An 18,427-nucleotide genomic window follows, 5' to 3' on the forward strand; every position below is an offset into this window, starting at 1 on the left:
AGTGCAACCCTTGAGAGATGTCTGCACTATTAATTTTGTATTATCATAACTGGAGGCAAGCCCAGGCAGATAGGATTCATCCAGCTTTTTGTGTCTGGAATGTTTCTTTACCCTCTTTGTAGTTGTTGCTGAGTTAGATCGTTGAATTTATGACTGTGTGCATATGAATCACTGATATCGAAAGCAGGAGGGTTTCGGTTGTGTTTTATGTGCAATGTTTTATTGGGCTTATGTCATAACAGACTTTGTGATTTGTTTTGTAGGTTGTGGAAACCACTTAAGAATTATTCTGTTCTCAAAATGCAAGTTCTTCCCCATCAGCGAAACAATTAGAGAGCTGTTAGGCAACTATTGTTATCATTAGTAAGTGCTTGACGGCCCTGTCTAGGGTCTCCACTGGATGCCCATTATCTTATAACATCTTCACCTAGGGGGGCAGTTTGGCTACCTGAGCAGCAAGCCCCCACAGAGTTGTGTGTGAATCACAGCCAAATTGCTGCATATGTTTGCTTTACTCCATTTAGCTCCATCAAAGTATATCTAGGGAAGATATCTTTGCCTTGTTTGCCTGTTGCTCAGTAAAGGCACTGTGACAATGTGTAAGTGATGAGGCGTGCGATCATAGGCCATCATGTCATTGTGGAAAAATTTTAGCGAGCCCGTGGCGATAAACATTTCTTTATTGTGTCCATTGTGCTGCTAACTTGTGAGAATGCATGAATCTGTAGGTCATACACATGGATATTAGATGTGGTATTAGGTTTGCTTGTTTGCACCACAATGGCTTTGTCAACTCGTCAAATGGCATTATATACAGAATAAAACAGGTTACCTTTAACAGATGTAACAAAGAGCAACTGTGGTTCTAGTAGATAAGGTGGATAACAGCATCTGACTTCTGACCTGCCTGCCTGTGTGTGTGTGTTCGTGTGTGTGTGTGTGTAAGCCTGAAGGCAACTGATAAAACCAAGTCGTCCTCGGTGTACAATAGCAAAGTTGTGTATAGTTGTACAAATGTTTGTGAAGTGCTACTCTGTCTATGAGAAAAAAACTAACATACAATGTTACTGAACCAAAGCAGAAAACTGTTTACAGTAACTGTTGGTACTGAATTAAGAACGTAAACACAACCTGCTATGCAGAGATTTTCGAAGGAGCTTTATTTTCGCACAGCTTCTTTTTTTTTTAGTTTGTTTGATGGAAAAACACAAAAAGGCAGCTCTTGTAGAGAAGTTTGTGTTAGCTACTCTCTAACTAGCATTTAAAAGAACTTTATAGTTTTGTTGTTGTTGTTGTTGTTTTTAGCGAGCACATAACCAAGTTACTAGGCTTTAACATGGTTTGACTTGTTAAAAGGAATAGTTCACCCAGAAATGAAAGAAAAACAAAAAACAAATGAAGATTTGTAGAAGAATATCTTGGCTCTGAAGGTCCATACTATTTAAGTGAACAGTGACCAAAACTTTGAAGCTCCAAAAAAGCACAAAGTTAGCATAAAAGTAATCCATACAACTCCAGTTTATTCCATGCCTTCTGAAAAGATCCAGTCAGTTTTGGATTAGAACAGATGAAAATATAACTCCTTTTACACTATAAGTCTTGACATCAGCAGTCTCCTTGGTGATCTGGATTACACATCCTAGCTCTGTGCATGCGTGAAGCTCTAGGAAGTGTAATCGAGCTTGAAATCATGAACGCTTCTAGAGACTGCAATGGCAAGATGTACAGTGAAAAAGGAGATTTTGGACTGTTCTCATCCAAAACCAATTGGATTGCTTCAGAAGACATCGATTAAACCACACAGTTGTATGGATTACCTTTATGCTGCCTTTTTGTGCTTTTTGGAGCCTCAAAGTATTGGTCACAATTCACTTGCATTGTGAGGACCTCCAGAGCTGAGATATTCTTCTGAGATATTCTTCATCTGGGATGGCATGAGGGTGAGTAAATGATGAGAGAATTTTCATTTTTTCTTTAAGTTGTAATTGAGAGTTGTTAAATTCTCCACAGTGTCCTCTTTTAGCTAATGCTAATTCAGGACTTTTGTTGTTTGGAACCTCCCCAATTGTTTGATTTATCAAGATTGCTCTTTGTTTGGTTATTCTCACTTCCTAATTCAATAATGTCATCTTAATTGATTGAATTATTTTCTAGTGAGTGTAAACACCCTTTAGTCAGGGTAAAAGTCCATTGTGTTTTTTGTCAGTTTGTCAATACATTGTTGTTAGCCTGGTAAAACCAATCTTGTTTGATATACTTGCTCAGTTCCCTTGGTGTGATAGTGATATTTTGTCTAAATTTTATGCAGATGTATGCTACTTTTTTGTTAGATGTTAAGGGCGGAGTGTATAATTTTTTTCGCCATTAGCGGCACAAGCAAAAATACTGCGATTAGTGGAATTGCAATGATAATTGTTTTCAAACAGGTTTCCTGAACACTTTCCTGTCTTCCATTGGTCTAAAAACAGATAGTTCCTTTCCTAAACTCTCGCCATTGTATGAGCCAATGTCGCTGTGTCAGGCTAGTTGGGATGCAATGTTTGGTAGTAGCCGCAGTGTTTTCAATTTTCTGGTGTTAGCAGAAAATATTTGAACATAAGAAATACACTTTCACCTTTAAATACATCTATTTTTATAACACTTCTCCTAGCCTAGCGCAGTAGCATGTTGTGCTCACCTAGCATAAACTAGCTTCTAACCAGTGGAACGCAAATACAAACAACGAACATTTCAACTATTAAATTAAAAGCTTTGTAGGGGAAACACTCCTTGCTTGTGAAACCACTTTGGTGGGGGTCACGCCACGCTGAGCCGCAATATTAATTAAACTTAAGGGCTCTTATTGGACAAAGTCACTCTAGCGAGTAAGTGGCAAGCCCTCGATTGCGTAGCTGTGCTGTCGGAGCACGTCCACCCATTTTTGACTGGCATTTTCTTCCTCTTCGTCTTTCTTCCAGACTTTAAACTCTCTCCTCTACGATGGTATTTTAAGACCTACAAGACAATATAAAGTAAACAGAGGAATTGTCCTGCGTATGAGAGGGCCTCATTTTACATAAACAAACAGTGCTCAGTAGAGCGGCCCTGTCAACAGACCAATCCTTTTCCACACACTCAGCACTCAGAGATGGGGTGGGGGATAGATGGAGAGAAACCAGGCACCCCCACCCCATCCCACCTCCCTGTCTTGAGCTACAGAGGGGACATTGTCCAGGCCTTGAAGTTAAGGCAACATTCCTGTAGTGCAATACTGTGCAGGAAACCTGAAAACCGGTGTACGAATGTTTGCACAAATGACTGAATAAACACAGCTTTACAATTTTATCCCAAGTTATTTAATGTAAATGGAAGGATGATTTTTTTTCTTTGTAAGAGAAAACTAAACAGATTCAAATTAATGTAGAAATTGTCTTACTCTGCCCTTCTCTATTTCTGTGGTGAAGATGTTTGTGCTATGAATGCAATGTCTTGTTAGTGGGCCAGGAATTACTCGTATTTTGCCCTTTTAATGTTACTAATGCTTCATGAGGTAATGATGCACACAGTATTTAAAAACGCTTATAACATTGGAGGCGTTCCACCATAGACCCTCCCTGGTAACCGGATTATTCAGTTAGATTAAAACCAGAAAGTTCCTTAAAGCTTCCCAAACATTATTTCCCTTCTGGTTTCCCACATGAACTTGGCTTCTGTATTTATTCCTCCAAGATGTTCCTTGTAACAGAGGATTTTTCAGACAAGACGTCGTTGACTAGTCGACTACTCGTCCAACAACAGACTAGTCCAGGGGTATTCAGCTCCAGTTCTGGAGGGTTAATGTCCTGCAGAGTTTAGCTGCAACCCTAATCAAATACACCTGATCAAGCTAATAAATATAATTGCGTTTTACTTGAAAAATACCTGCAAGTTTGTTTGATTATGGTTGGAATTCAACTCTGGACTGGAGTTGAATTGCCCTGAATTATTCGATTTGTAATGTAGACCAGTTTATCTAGATTTTTTCAAACACATTTTGTAGTTTTGATATTTTTAAATTGTACTTTAATTAGCATGCTAACAGCATGCTGTGCTTTAGCTGGTAGACAGTTTGCATGGTTAAAACCCTTTCGGGAAAAGTTTTGCTTTTAATGCCATCCATTTCAGTTATTTCAGGCAACCCACTGACTAGTCAAATTAGAATTAGTAATTTAGTATGTAGTTTTGCACATCCCTACTAAAAAATACCTGATTTTTAGACATCAACTAATGTTGGTTTGAGTTTTTATTCATTTGTATTTGAGGGTGAACTGCAATGACTGAAGAATCGCTGCAGGAAGTTGATAAAAGAATGTAGGGAGCTATTTCCAAGGCTAGAGTCATGGCACAGATCTCTTTCCTGTTGATCCTATCACGTTCTGCGCTGGTTGCATGGAATCAATTAAAATTTGCGGTATTTCAATATTTTCTTTATCTCTTTGGCCGATTATCTTCGTATGACCTGGTGTTTACAGTATTGTGTAGATAGTAAGTCACTGCACTGTGGTTATAATCAGTTTGTGATTTTGTTGTAACGGAACCATAGCTGTGTTTTGTAAATCATCTGTGCTTTATGTTGTTGTAGAAGTAATAATGAAGCAGATATATAGATTCTCTAGTTATTGGCTGCAGCCAATAATTTGCCTGCTGTTGCTTATACAGTCCTGGAAGGACCAATTTTATAAAAATAAAAAAATTGTTGCACACGGTGGTTGTTTTGAACCATTAGCGTTAAGAATTTTTTTTTTTTTTTGCGTGCACTTCATCTGCCATCACATCATACTCAAGTTTGGCAGTTTGTCCTGGGTGGACTTCAAAATGTTTGTGAATCTCTAGGCTGTGAATCAGATTTCAAGAGTCCTAAGTAGAGATAGACCAATATATCAGACAAGCCAATAAATTAGACCAATATTTGGCCATTCACAATTTTGTGTACACCTCAACTTTAATTGTATGTTATATATTGGCTAAATATATTAACTAAATCTGTATTATGTCGGCCAACTTAATCTCTAGATATTGGTATCGGCATTGGCCATTGAAAAATCCTTATTGGTCGACTACAAGTTCTAAATCATAATTGAGAATTTCCCACAATATTGTAATTGTGGTTATTTTACATTAAAATACTTATTTTAGGTGCACTGAAAATAAGATGTTTTGGATTTACTTAAAATATAGCCTGTATGTAGAATCTTTGCATAATACTTTTTCAGTAAATTCATCTTGTGGTCATTTATGTCAGCACAACTAGAAAACCTTTGTTAGATTTACACAAATGTATCAGTTCATTCAACTTTATTTCACACATGTCACACAAATAAGATTTATATTGTTTCTAATTAACATTTATTTAACTGTTTATACTTAATTTTCTTGGCTCTTAAGAAAATAACTGAGGTCAGGCATTAGACTTGATTCCCCAAAGAAGCACACATAATGCTGACCACTTATGGAACACTAATCACCATAATGGTGACTTTACAAGAAACAGCTATTTACAGTAAAACACCAATAATACTAAGCTAATAGCTAAAATCGCTATGAATTCTTAATTACATCTAATAAAATGCTCAGTTAAGCTCCTTTTAACCCAGCAAAACATGCTAATATTTTTCAAGCACAAGGGCTTATGGTTATTCCCCATAACCTCAGTTCTGTACTTTATTGTTTGAGATAGTAGTACTTAAAATCTTAATTTTATGGGATTGTAGGCTATAGATGTTCAAGGAACTCACGATTATTCATTTATTTTATGTAAAATTTATATTTTGTGTTGTACATGTTAATGAAAATTATGTCAAGCTAAAAATGTTATAAATATGTACATTTCTGAGTAGAACCTTTTTTTTACATTATGGTTGAGCCAACTATTTGTTATTTATTTTTTCTTAGTGTGGATAAGCTGCATGCCATATTAATTTTGTTTACACATCCAAGAACTGTCTCTGAATTACTTTATAGCCATTTTATTTGAAAAAAAAATAAATAAATAAAAAAACAGTGACTAAATGGTCAACTTCACACTGGTCTTCTTAGAGCCATAAAAAACAAAGCTATTATTCAAATTGGGATAAATTGTATACAGAAGCTAAAACGGACTTGTCTGTCATTGGTTACGATGCTTAACCACTGCAAAAACACATTAAATAAAAAATGAAATGGAAAATATACACAACACGAGTAGACCTACAGTACTGTACATGAATTACTATAATTGACACTTTTCATGATTAGTTAATCGTGGCAACTGTAATTGTAATCACAATTATTTATTCGATTAATTGTGCAGCCTGACTCTAGACAGAATGGACTGGATCCTTGCTTGTGTTTCTATGTTGGTTTAGTGAGTGTAAGCCGCTGACCTCATTCTCCATTGATAAGATTGTGCTGGCAGTCTTCAGCGCTCATCAATACACACTTCATTTTCGGTTGCATGTCCTGCAGTGAATGTGGTTCCCCCCTTTCCCTTCACAAGTAACAGCGAGCTCTTGCTCAGAGCTGTGTACTGACTTCATGCATCACTCCATGCTAATAAAACTTGATTGTGCCAGGGATAAAGTTTAAGGTATTTTTAACAGCTGTTTTCAGTTATTACCTCGCAGTCAGAGCTTCCTGGGGCCTCGGAGGGGGAGGAAGGGCTGGGGCTGGTGCAGATGGGGCAGTTAGGGGCATAGCATTATGGGAAAATATAAAGCAAGCTGTGGGGGGATGAGGGTGCCAGGTGGGTGAGAAAGTGGGCATGCAGCCTTAAGTGTGTGTCCTGTTGGGTTTGTTGGAACACGTGAGTGCTGTGATAACGTGTTTTCTCATCGCAACCCTTCACAGTCTCACATGGTTCTGTTGTGCCTGCTGCTTCATGCCATGCAGAGATCTGACATCAACAGGATTTTCTTGTATGGTGAGATGTGCTTTTAGCTAATTCTTCATGTTGATTGGTTGTTTCTGAGAAGTTTGGTTGCCTTTGGTTGTGGATTGTTATTGTGGATTGCTTTTAATTACTGCTGTCCTTTTCCCTTCACATCAGTTTTAACTCATGGGATGCATACTTTAAAACTTAAAGGTAATGTTTTTTTGTTAAAATACTTTCTCATATCCCAGATTAATGTGCAGAGACGATTATCTATAAGACCTTTGTGAGTTGATTTCCATGAAAAGTGTAAACACTGGAGCTTTCAGTATTTTTCTATTTTTTGAGTGTCCAGACACAGCGATATTGACTCAACCAATGGCCTAAGTTTGGGGCGGGACTACCTCTTTGATCCAACAATAGCAGATGGGCAGAGTATTTAGGGAAAATTGTTTGTTATTTTTGCAATCCCTATTGCTGGTAGTGGTGCAGAAATTAGGCACTTCACTTTTAAAACCTGATAAATAATGACAGGAACTCCCAACAACCTCCAAAAACGTTTTAAATGGGTCATTGACAAATAAGGTTGTTCAAAGTTATACAAATTAGAAATGTTTTAAAAATCTAGTTAAAAAACAAGTGTCAAGTTCATAGAAATGTAATCTTTGTGTCCAATTTAGTTTAATACATTTTTGAAAAACATTTACTGTATAGCATTTTCTAAATAAAAAATATTTAATGACTAAAAATGTCACGTGTTGTAACCATCAATTAAATGGTATTAAAATACTTTCCTTGCACATTGAATACATGACAGTGTACACAATTTAAGCATTAATTTCAAAAAAGTTTTACAAAATTTTTCAAGGTAAAATTTATTTTATTTTATTTTTTATTTTACAGTCTTGAGGGTCTAAAGGAGTCCTCTCTGTTTTTTGTTTTTTTGTCACATGACAACAAAATGGCAATTGGTTACACCACCTGATTTTAGATTTTTCAAATATTAATAATTTTAAAACAAATAGTTTCACTGCTTATTTTTTTAAGAAATAATAATAAAATATGATTCTGCACTACTCATGCCAACATTTCTTTTTTCCAGAATTTTAGCTCTTATTGAGACTGATATTTTCTTTACCTCTCTCCGGACGGTTACACCATATGACATTTTTGATTTTTAAGCGCCAGAAAAAAAAAAATCAAAATTACTTTTGAACTGACTTTGAATCGTGTTCATCATGGAAGAGGTTTATTCAAGTAATTGTTTTTGTGAATTGCATTTTTTTAATGTATTTTTAAATAAATTAATAGATCTGGACAAAATAATGAGCTTCACTTCATTGACCCAAATTCAGTATTTTTAAAACGACAGTCAAGCTCTTACCCTGCTTCAGTATATTTGTCTTTCTCTTGAGGAGTCATTGGTGGAGAAGCTCTTTGTGGGCAGGGGCTTGGGGGTGGGCAGGCAGGCCCAGATTCTCATGTGAAATGAGGGATGTTCTATAGTGACTCTTGGCCGTGGTGGCAGGGAGTGTATGGGAGCTTTTATGAATAGAGGCCTTTCACTTGTTCAGTATGGGTCTGAAAAGCTGAACAAAGACCTAGAGGGTGGCGACTGAGAACTACACGGTAGATCCACAAAACACTTCACTTTGCAGCAGCACAGTCGTAATCCCTAAGACATCAGCAATTCCAAATGCACGCATTCAATGGCGAATTCAAGAAATTTCTTGCAAACAAAGTAGATGGTTGACAAATGTTAAAAGCCAGAATTGGCATTCATTTAACCAGGCTTATGGTTGTCAAAATTTTGGATTTGTTGTTCGTCTGGGAGTCTTATTCACACTGTTTTGCATTATGGCAGTGGGGAATTGTGGGCAAGGATAAATGGATATGGTTAACTGAATATATTCGGGTGGGGGGTGGACTAAGTAAAAGTTTAAGAATCGTAAATTAAAAAACCCATATTGATTGACCACCAATCTGAATATTTGGGCAAACATGTCCCCTTCAATGTCTTTGGGGGTTATGGCTTTGATTGTAGGAATTGTAAAGTTGATACCATATATAGGCCACTAAATGAAAATATGTCCTTTTTGGCATTTTGTCCATGGGCTTGACAGTGAGATACATCCTAACATTGTTTCAGTTAGGGGTCAGAGGTCAAGGTTCACAGCCTGTTGATGTGAATCACAGTTGAGTGGGCACCAAAGTTCCCAGATTCCAGCAGGGGGGTCGTCGTCGTGCTCCAGAGCTGGCCCCTCTCCCTCTCTATCGGCTTTCTAAACTCTCCATTTGGATCTGTCTGACAACATGTAACCTATAAACGGTGGATGCCAGTCTCCCCTGTATCACACACACCCTGCCACTCACTTCCTCTCAAAAATCGACGCTACATGGCGTAATGATTAATTAAAAAAGAACGAAACAAAAAGAACCTAGCTCCAGTTCTTTGGCTGCAGACAATCACTGGCCGCCACAGTCTAGCACATTCAGATTGGTGGAGTGGAAGTGACATAACCGCTGACACAAAAGAGCAGCCGAGTGATTGGAGGGGAATGCACATTGTGTGGCGTTGGGGGGTCCGCCACAGACACAGCAGTACTACGACTCTTCAGTCCTGACCGCAAGGTTGAGAGTAGTTCCATTGTCACACAACGTGCTCACATTGGGCCACGAGCTTATGTGTGCGTGCTTCTGTTTTGTTCGTACGTGAAAGTGTATGTCTTATCCAGCTTGGTCTTGTCGGTCAGGGCATGAGCCGCCCCTCCCCACACACAGATGCAGTTTGGACCCAGAGGCGCAGTTCAGGGCTGGTGAAAACCCCCAGAGCTTTCCTCATTTCTCCAGATGAGAACCTCATTGTGATGGACTCAACAGGAAAGGGTTTTTCCATTTTGTTTCTCCCCTCTTTTCTGGACTAAATACATTTTGGGTTTCTTAAAAACTTGCAGAAAGTTGTCACATTGTCAGTAGGGATGGGTCACGAATGTTGACTAGTGATGATTTGTGAGCTTTCTTGACAAGCACTGCATTTTTACAATGCCTTTTCAAGTAAAAAATAATCCAACTTTAAAAAACTGTTGTTGAGGCACCTATTCTGTTACATTCTGTTGCGAATTTTCTAGCTGTGTTTTCTGCAAGAATGTGTCTAATATAAATGCCCACAAGAAACTTGTCCTATCGGGTCAGGTGGTCCTGAAACCAGCCTAATTGAAACTGGTTACATTTGCTAACATTGCTTAGGTTGTCGTCAACCAAAACTTGTACTCTGTTTTGCAATTCCTAAAAACTTATAAAAACTACTCACCTTTCCGAAGGTTACATCCCCAAACTTTGCTGATATTGTTTCATCGAAAGTCACATCCCCTACTTTCGTTGATGATGTTCTCCTATTTGGGTTTCTTTTAAACTCGTCCCCTAACTTTGCTGGCGTTGTCGTCAACCAAATCTCATACTCAATTTTGGATTTCTTATTAACTTGTTGAAATTTATCAGTTTCACAATGGTTATGTCTCCTACCTTTTTTTTTTTTACCTTTGTTGTTAACCAAACATGTACTACATTTTGCAATTCCTATAAATGAAAGTTATCATCTTTCTATTGGTTACGTTCCCAACTGTGCTGGCGGTGTCTCATCAGAAATAGTCACTTTCCCGACAGTTACGTTCCCTACTTTCAGTGACATTGTTGTCTAAAAAGACTCCTTTTGGGGTTTCTTATGAACTCGTTAAAAGTTGAAAATTTTCCAGCGGTTATATCTCTTACCTTTTTTGACGTTAGTTTTCAGCTAAACCTTGTACTACTTTTTGCGATTCCTATAAATGTGTTGAAAGTAATCACCTTTCTATAGGTTACAGTACATCCCCTAACTTTGCTGAAATTGTCATCAACCAAAACTTGTACCCTATATTGGATTTCTTATACTGTAAATTTGTCGAAAGAAGTCTCCTTTGCAGCAGTTACATCCTCTTGCTTTGTTGACGGCTGTTGTCAACCAAAAAACTGTATTTGGTAGGGCTGCAACTAACGATTATTTTGATAATCTATTAATCTAACGATTGATTATCCGACCAGTAGCCATTATTGCAACAATTAATCATTAGCTCTTAACAGATTATTCAGCTTGTGCCCTGACTTAAAAGGTTGTATTAAATGTGCTTACTAACAATAGAGAGGACAAAGTCATCTTTTAAAAATACCTCTAAATGACTTTTACTGAATTAAAGGGGGAAAATACTTTTTATTATGTTTAATTCAAAAACTCCTATTGTTATCAAGTGTTTTTGTCTTGTTTTCCATTTAAAATTGTCTAAAAATCCTTAAAACAAGATACATTTACTAAAGCAACATATAAGATATTTAGACTTTCTTTAAGAGAATGTATCTTCAATATTAATGTATTTTGTATATAAGTGTATTTTTTCACTTGGTTATACTTCTGCAAGCGCAGTAAAGAAAAGCAAGTCTAAATATCTTATATGCTGCTTCTTAGGTGAATGCATCTTTTTTAAAGAATTTTTAGATATTGTAAAATATTTGTGTGATGAGGAGGAGGGTGGGGCCGGGCCGTGACTATGCATGCCCGGCCCCCAGTTGGCTTAATCAGCCGAGGAGAGGGATAAATGCAGCTGCAGTGTGTGCGTTTGTGTTTATGTTTTGTCTTTGTTTTAATTTCTCATTAAACATTATTTTGATGGTTCGTCCGGTTCCCGCCTCCCCCTTTCCATTGAACCCTGTTACATTGGTGCCGAAGCCTGAGAAGGGGGAGGGATGTGCTGTCGTGGAGTCCTCGCCACTACCAGCCAACCCAGGAGCAGCCGCAGCCATCTGCCCGGGGACGGAGACGTCACTGCCGGCCGCTGAGGATCTGAGGCATGCTGCCGTTTCCCCCCCATAGAAAAAAATAATAGAAAAAAATAAGAAAGGGGGGGGAGGAGCATGACCATCTGCCCGGGGCCAGAGGACCCACTACCTTCCACCGGGGGAGGAGCAAGCTGTCGTCCGCCAGAGGTTGGGGAGTGGCTGAGGGCCGGGCGACAGCGTATGTGGGCACTGGCGAACCAGGTTTTTCCTCTCTCTCTTTATCTCTCTCTCTCTCTCTCTCTCTCTCCCCCCGCTTTGCCCTTTCCCTCACAACGAGAGTGCTTCTGTATTTACTTATTTTGTATTTTTGCATTATAATTCCCTCATACTTTGCGATCTACATCACCTGAAGCTGTTTAGAAAGTTTAGAGTGCATCTGGACTGTGAGCTGTATAATTCTTCCTCTCCTCAGTCAGGCGTGAGCTGCAGTGCTGCTATTCGACAACGGAAATTTTTGTTGAAATTTTTATTGTCGACGTTGTCGATAACGATAACAGCTGCAGAGGGGAGCTCGTTTATAACTATTCATGTTTTTAATTTGAGGCCCAGGCGCCAGTTAGCACGTTGTTTAGGTTTTATACTTTCGTCTGCAGTTGTAAACAATTCCTAGCATTGCATCTTGCTCTCTGAAAGACTCCCACAGTTTGTCGTGGCCAATGTCGATTGTGCTTACCCCCCACCCCCAGTCGCCCGGCTCCTAGACCCAACCTTGTGAAAACCGCACAAACATGCTGTGTGTATTTTGAGCCAGTTACAGCTGCGAGCAGTGAAATCTGGATTGTGTTAGCCCATGCACTGTGATTTATAAATGGTTTCTCAGTCCATAAATTCCCAGTATAATTGCACTCCAAGCCCCCTTCCACTTTCTGCACTCTCTTTCCCACTCCCCCTTTCTTTCCCTCTCCATCTTTCACTCCTTTACCTCCTGCACTTCCAGGCGCGCACACACACGTGCACATACGCGCACACAATCCAGTGGTACGTGGTCCGGGACTAATTGTTTGCAGGAGGGAACTGGTTTGACAAGGCTGAAAGTTTTTGAAATTAGGTAGTGCAGAGGGCTATCGCTCGCCATTGTGAGCTAAATGTCGCAGGTAGGTTTAGTCACGTCTCCGACATGACCCCCCACCCCAGACTGTCATTGCACAATAAGAAACATTTGTAAATAGTCGAAAGATTGATGAAAACCTAAATCAGATAACAGTCATTTAGTGCAATTTCGCAAAAGGCTGCTCTATTTTCTCTCTTGCGTTTAATTGTTGCAGAATTTTTTTAATGCGATTTCCTCAGCTGCCAAATGCAAGCAAGGCCTCTCTGCTTTTGACTCAAGTTTAACTTTTGTAGCTTAAACGTTATTAAAAAAAGCCTTTTTATTTGTTGTGCCTTGTGTTAGGACACCAGATGGAGGGAGGCTTGTCAACAAATCCGCCTTTTAATAAGCTAAAATGTGCACTGGCTGCACGAATGTGGCTGTAGTGTAAAAGTTTTGCAGTTTCATTCAAATCAGGTGACATAATTTTTTGCATTTGCTCTATTGACGGCAGTTTAAAACTTGTTTTTAGTTGGAGAAGGGGTGAAGTTGGATTTGGTGTGTGTGTGGGGGGGGGGTAGTCTATTGGGTGAACACAATAAGCTCTTTGTAAGCTCTTTGTCTTCATTATGCACTCTGCATTTGAGAAAAGGAGGTTCGGACTGTTTCTCTTTTTATCTTCAGCTGTCTTTAAGACTGTTATAATTGGGCCTCAAATTTTCATAGAAATAAATGTTTCCTTTCAGCATTTCATGTGTCATATGACCACTAATGCGAAATGCGAAACAGATTATACTAATGCAAATTGCAGTAACGATCAAAAGTTTGATTTGTTCAATGTTTTCAAATGTATTTCAGGTAGAGTAGGCACTTTTTGGGTTAAAGCAAGTCTTTGTTACCCCTCGTGGGTTAACAAGCCCAGGCTGTTCATCGTAAACCTGGGTATAGTTTAGACTTCAGTGTTCAGTGTAACCAGATACCGAAATACTGGCAACCGCATAACTGACTTGTAATTGACTTTAAGGAGGGTGGCTGTGTTTCGCCTTTGCAGAAAAACAGTACTTCTATCAGACAGCTTATTACTTTTTCGTGGTCGTAATTACGCGTTCGGTTTTATTTTGACCTACTGTTTTGTCTTGCACCACAATAACTCTCTTATTCCTTCTGTTGTCAAGGATTTGTCTGTGCATTTCTGTTGAAATAGTAAAAAACTTTAATTCCAATGCATATTTAAAGTATATTTCAAATTTAAGAAGTCTTATTCCTTTTATATTCATACAAAGTTTATTTTATTTTGCACATCTTGCATTCTTGATTAGAATCTGAAGGTGTCTCCCAAAGGTAGTTCTTTATCTTCTGCAAACTTTCTCTTTACTTGATGGTTATTCAATGCAAAACTCTGTCTCTGTTGCTGTCCCTAAATGGGCCACATTGCCATGGGAACCCCTGGTCTCTGTATGGCTGACCTATGAACTAGTTCTTTAAGTAGGCATTGAATGGAGGGAGTAGTGTTATCAGTGAGGTCACAATAGTATCCATGGGAACTCGGAGAGCAACTGTCAGTCATGAGTCTTTCCTGTTGAAGCTGAAGCCCGGTTCTGTGTGGAAACCACCGGCTTGATGAAAAGAGCCACTTTAAATGCAGCTAATGTAGGCAAGTCAGTGAGCGCCACTAAAATACAGGAACAAACCACAAAATATAGCTGCAAGCAGCGATGACGGGCCCAAGCGCAACTGGTCCATTTCCACCCGGTGGCTTTCGGAAAACAATGCAAGGTGGACAAATGCATTTGACATTTTTCTAAACAATTTTGAAGCAATTTGGGTAAATATAAGAAGACTATTTTAAAGTCTGCTGTAAGAGCCACACTTCCTGCTGCCAGGTGGTAGCACTCTAACCATGACCCAAAATAGTCAAATCCACGTGATTAGCCCCCAAGATTAAACATACATTTCAATTTTGTTCTAAATCACACAATGCACACAGAAGATATGTGACACTTCCTGTTTCCCATTTTTCACCATTAATTTAATGCCTCGCCATGGCAACACCGTTCAATATATCAAAATTTGCGTATCTTCAAGGTCTTGGCATAATGTTGTCTAAATGTGATGACAGTCTCATGACCTAATGACTATAATTATGAAAGCTGTCTGGCTTGAAGAGAACTATATATATATATTTATGTACCAATTTTGTTGACTGTACGTGAAAAGGGGGGTGCTATAGAGGCTGTCTTTCACACCCATTTTAAAGGGGACTCTTTCAGTGCTTGGGCCCTAATAATACTTAGAAGAACAATAGGGCCTCTGCACTTTCAGTGCTTGGGCCCTAACAAGTGCTCCATTGCATTTGGATGATTTGAAATAATTAGATTTATCAAATAAAAGGGATGCACTGATATTTTGGCAGATACCGATAGTCGATCATTTAAATTCATTTATTTTGTGGCATATAACTGATATTATTACTGATATTATAAACCAAGGGTTTTCAGCTGGGGTGTTCAAAGGATGCCAGGGGGCGCTGAGAGCAAATTAGTAGAGAGGGGGGCGTTAGGTTACAAATGGGGGGCGTTTATCAGTCATAATCAAATCTATCCTCAAGTTCCTCTTTGCATTAAAACATTTATCTAGACTTGGACTATATAAGTTGGTTCACAATTATATGCAGTTCATCTGAAATGGGGATGAAGTAGGGGGGCGTTCATCAAAAAAATTCTTAGAACCACTGATCTAGAAAGTTATCTAGAAATCAATAACTATAAATTATCATGTTTATCTAAAAAAATACTCATTGTATATTAAACAATTTGTGTGTATATTCATAAACCTCTGCGGACAGAGACGCACCCTCTAGCAGTTCACGCTGAGCAGCGCAGCAATATGAAATAATTTATCATTACAATTCAACTAGCAAAGTTTGTCAAAATTATTGCTTGCCAAATGTTGGCTATAGATGCAGTATACTTGAAACACGTCACAGAGCAAAGCAATAATTAGCAATCTATATGAATCATCATTGCAAAAGGAGCAGCGGATGTTTGATTCTCCCATATATAGCCTCTCCATGATTTGAAATGAAGCACCCATAACAGTCACGTAACTAAAGCTTTATTATGGGTAAAAAGAAAAGAGACCGTTCATTAACATGCGCATCTGGGATGGCATAAGGGTGAGTAAATGATGAGAGAATTTTTATTTTTGGATGAATTATCCCTTTAACTGTTCTTTTCTATTGTACATTAATATTGAGCATAAACATTCTAGATTGGAGTTTTCATTGTGAACACTGTCTTTTTAAAACAACATAACACTATAGATTTATAATATCAGTCAACATAAAGGGTATCGGCCGTTATTTAAATAACTGCCAGCTATCTGTGTCAGTGTAAATCTGTATATCAGCGCATCACTAACTTAGAAACTTTGCATAGAAAGTATACTATTTTTATTTATTATACCTGTAAAGTTTGTGGTTCTCAACCTTTTTTTGATGAACCCCCACCAATTATGACTTTGTTTTACTAAAAAAAGAGAAAGAAAAAAACACAAAACTCAATATTTGTGTTATTTACTTAATTTGCTCAATGCAACTTCGATGCATTGCATAATTTTAACATTTTGTTAATAAATTCAGCAGGCTTATGCGTCATGAATATGAGACCAAACCTTGCGTTTCTTGAATTCAAGCAGATGGAGGGCTATATCTGGGGCCTATAAAATGAAAATGCGGCAATGGAAACTAATAATAAAAGTGATTTTGTTCATATATTTTACATTTGCCTTATTGAAAATTGTATTTATTCATTATTTATTTTGATAGTTTTAACAGTGGTATTTGTAACAAGACAATAGTAAACACATGGAAGCATGAATCTTCTTCACGACCAATCTTCACAAACTATGGCATTTTTGTAATTATAAACAGTAGACCTACTCTAAACACATGTAAAAACAATAAATACAAAATATAAATATTTATGTTAGAACAAAAATTATTGATATCCCCTCACTCCCCTAATGAAGCCTATGACCAATTTAATAGAGCTTAAGTTGTGATATTATAATAGTTATTATCAATCTAGTTCTAAAGTACAGTTAGTGTTACTATAGTAAATTCAAGGGTAGTGATATAGAATTCTGTGCCGAATTCAAATGGTTTCCGCTTCTCGGCCCTTGCTTCTCACTGATTCTCGCAAAGCTGCGAGATTAAGAGCTCAAGCTTTAAGAGCTTTGCGCTTGTGCTGCTCTGTCCATTGAGACGTATCCATCTACAGAGCCATACAGGTGCATTAGCTGAGGTTGTGCCTCCACCTGTGTATTTGACGCTGCTAAACCAGATACTTCAGATCCATCTCTAGACTTCAAAGTCAGATGAACCGTGGTACAAATGTGTACTAACCCGTATAATTGAGAACCAACTGATATACTCCAAGTCTTGATAAACGTTTTAATGCAAAGAGGAACTTGACAATAGATTTGATTATGACTGATAAAAGCCCCCCATTTGTAACCTAATGCCCCCCTCTCTACTAATTTGCTCTCAGAGCCCCCTGACATCCTTTGAACGCCCTATGGGGGGTGATAACGCCCCTGTTGAGAACCCCTGTTCTAAATAGACTTGGTTTAGATAAAATGAATACCTACACTGGCTAAGAATTATTTAGCAGTTTTCTTGTTCTATTATTTCTGAACATCTGGGTTTATTAGATTTTAATTTATTTTACATTGACACTCTTCACTATATTTTACGTTGACAACTTATCCCTGTGGTGCATTTGGTGTATTTGTACATTTTTCTTGCACACCTTTGTTTCCTATAATGAAAAGAACTTGGATTTCTGTAACCAGGTTGCCTTGCATACTAATAAAAAACATACAATTTGAATAATGTTGGAGTACATTTGAAAGTTGAAAAAATCTAATCGTGAATCATCCATAAGTTTGATAAAAATCGAGATTTTATTTTTTTGCTATATCACCCAGCCCTACATTAAAGTGTTCCATAAGACTCCAGTGGTTAAATCAGTGTCTTCAGTCATTTTTTTACTATTAATTCTCCTCCCTGCTCAGTCAGTCTCCACTTTAATTTCCACTTTCCCATTCTTCTTGTGTTTTTGGTGATTCACATTCTTCATGCATATCGCCCCCTATTGGGCAGGTTGAAGAATTTCTAGCAAAAAGGACTTAAATATTGATCTGTTTCTCACCCACACCTATCATATCACTTCTGAAGATATGGATTAAAATACTGTTAAAAATTCCTTTTATGATACCTTTATGTGCTTTTTGTAGTGTCAAAATTTTGGCACCAGTTCCCTTGCATTGTCTGGACCTACAGAGCTGAGATAATCTTCTACAAACATAAATTGTTTTCTGCAGATTATGCACATCTGGGACGGCATGAGGGTGAGTAAATGAAAAGAAAATTTAAATTTTTGGGTGAACTATCCCTTTAAATGTTATGTAACCTTTCATAGAAAAAGAGTTCACTGTTTTAAATGGGAAAAAAATAAGCCCTAAAATGATTGGCCACCAATATCAGCCCAATCAGACAGACATGATTATTAAAAAAACATTTAAAAAAAAAAGTTAAAATCTGTCAATACCGATATGGTCATTTATGGTCAGATATATTGTGCACCCCTTCTTTAAAAAAAAAA

At 37.9% G+C, this 18,427-nt stretch overlaps 1 protein-coding gene across 1 annotated transcript in view; it reads left to right on the top strand.

Annotated features, from left to right (window-relative positions):
• The window catches only part of LOC127432983 (transcription factor 7-like 1-A), a 45,517-nt gene that overhangs the window by 1,753 nt on the left and 25,337 nt on the right, over positions 1–18,427 (top strand). The window lies entirely within an intron of this gene.

The sequence above is a fragment of the Myxocyprinus asiaticus genome, chromosome 42 (genome assembly GCF_019703515.2).
Source record: "Myxocyprinus asiaticus isolate MX2 ecotype Aquarium Trade chromosome 42, UBuf_Myxa_2, whole genome shotgun sequence".
Classification (NCBI taxonomy): domain Eukaryota; kingdom Metazoa; phylum Chordata; class Actinopteri; order Cypriniformes; family Catostomidae; genus Myxocyprinus; species Myxocyprinus asiaticus.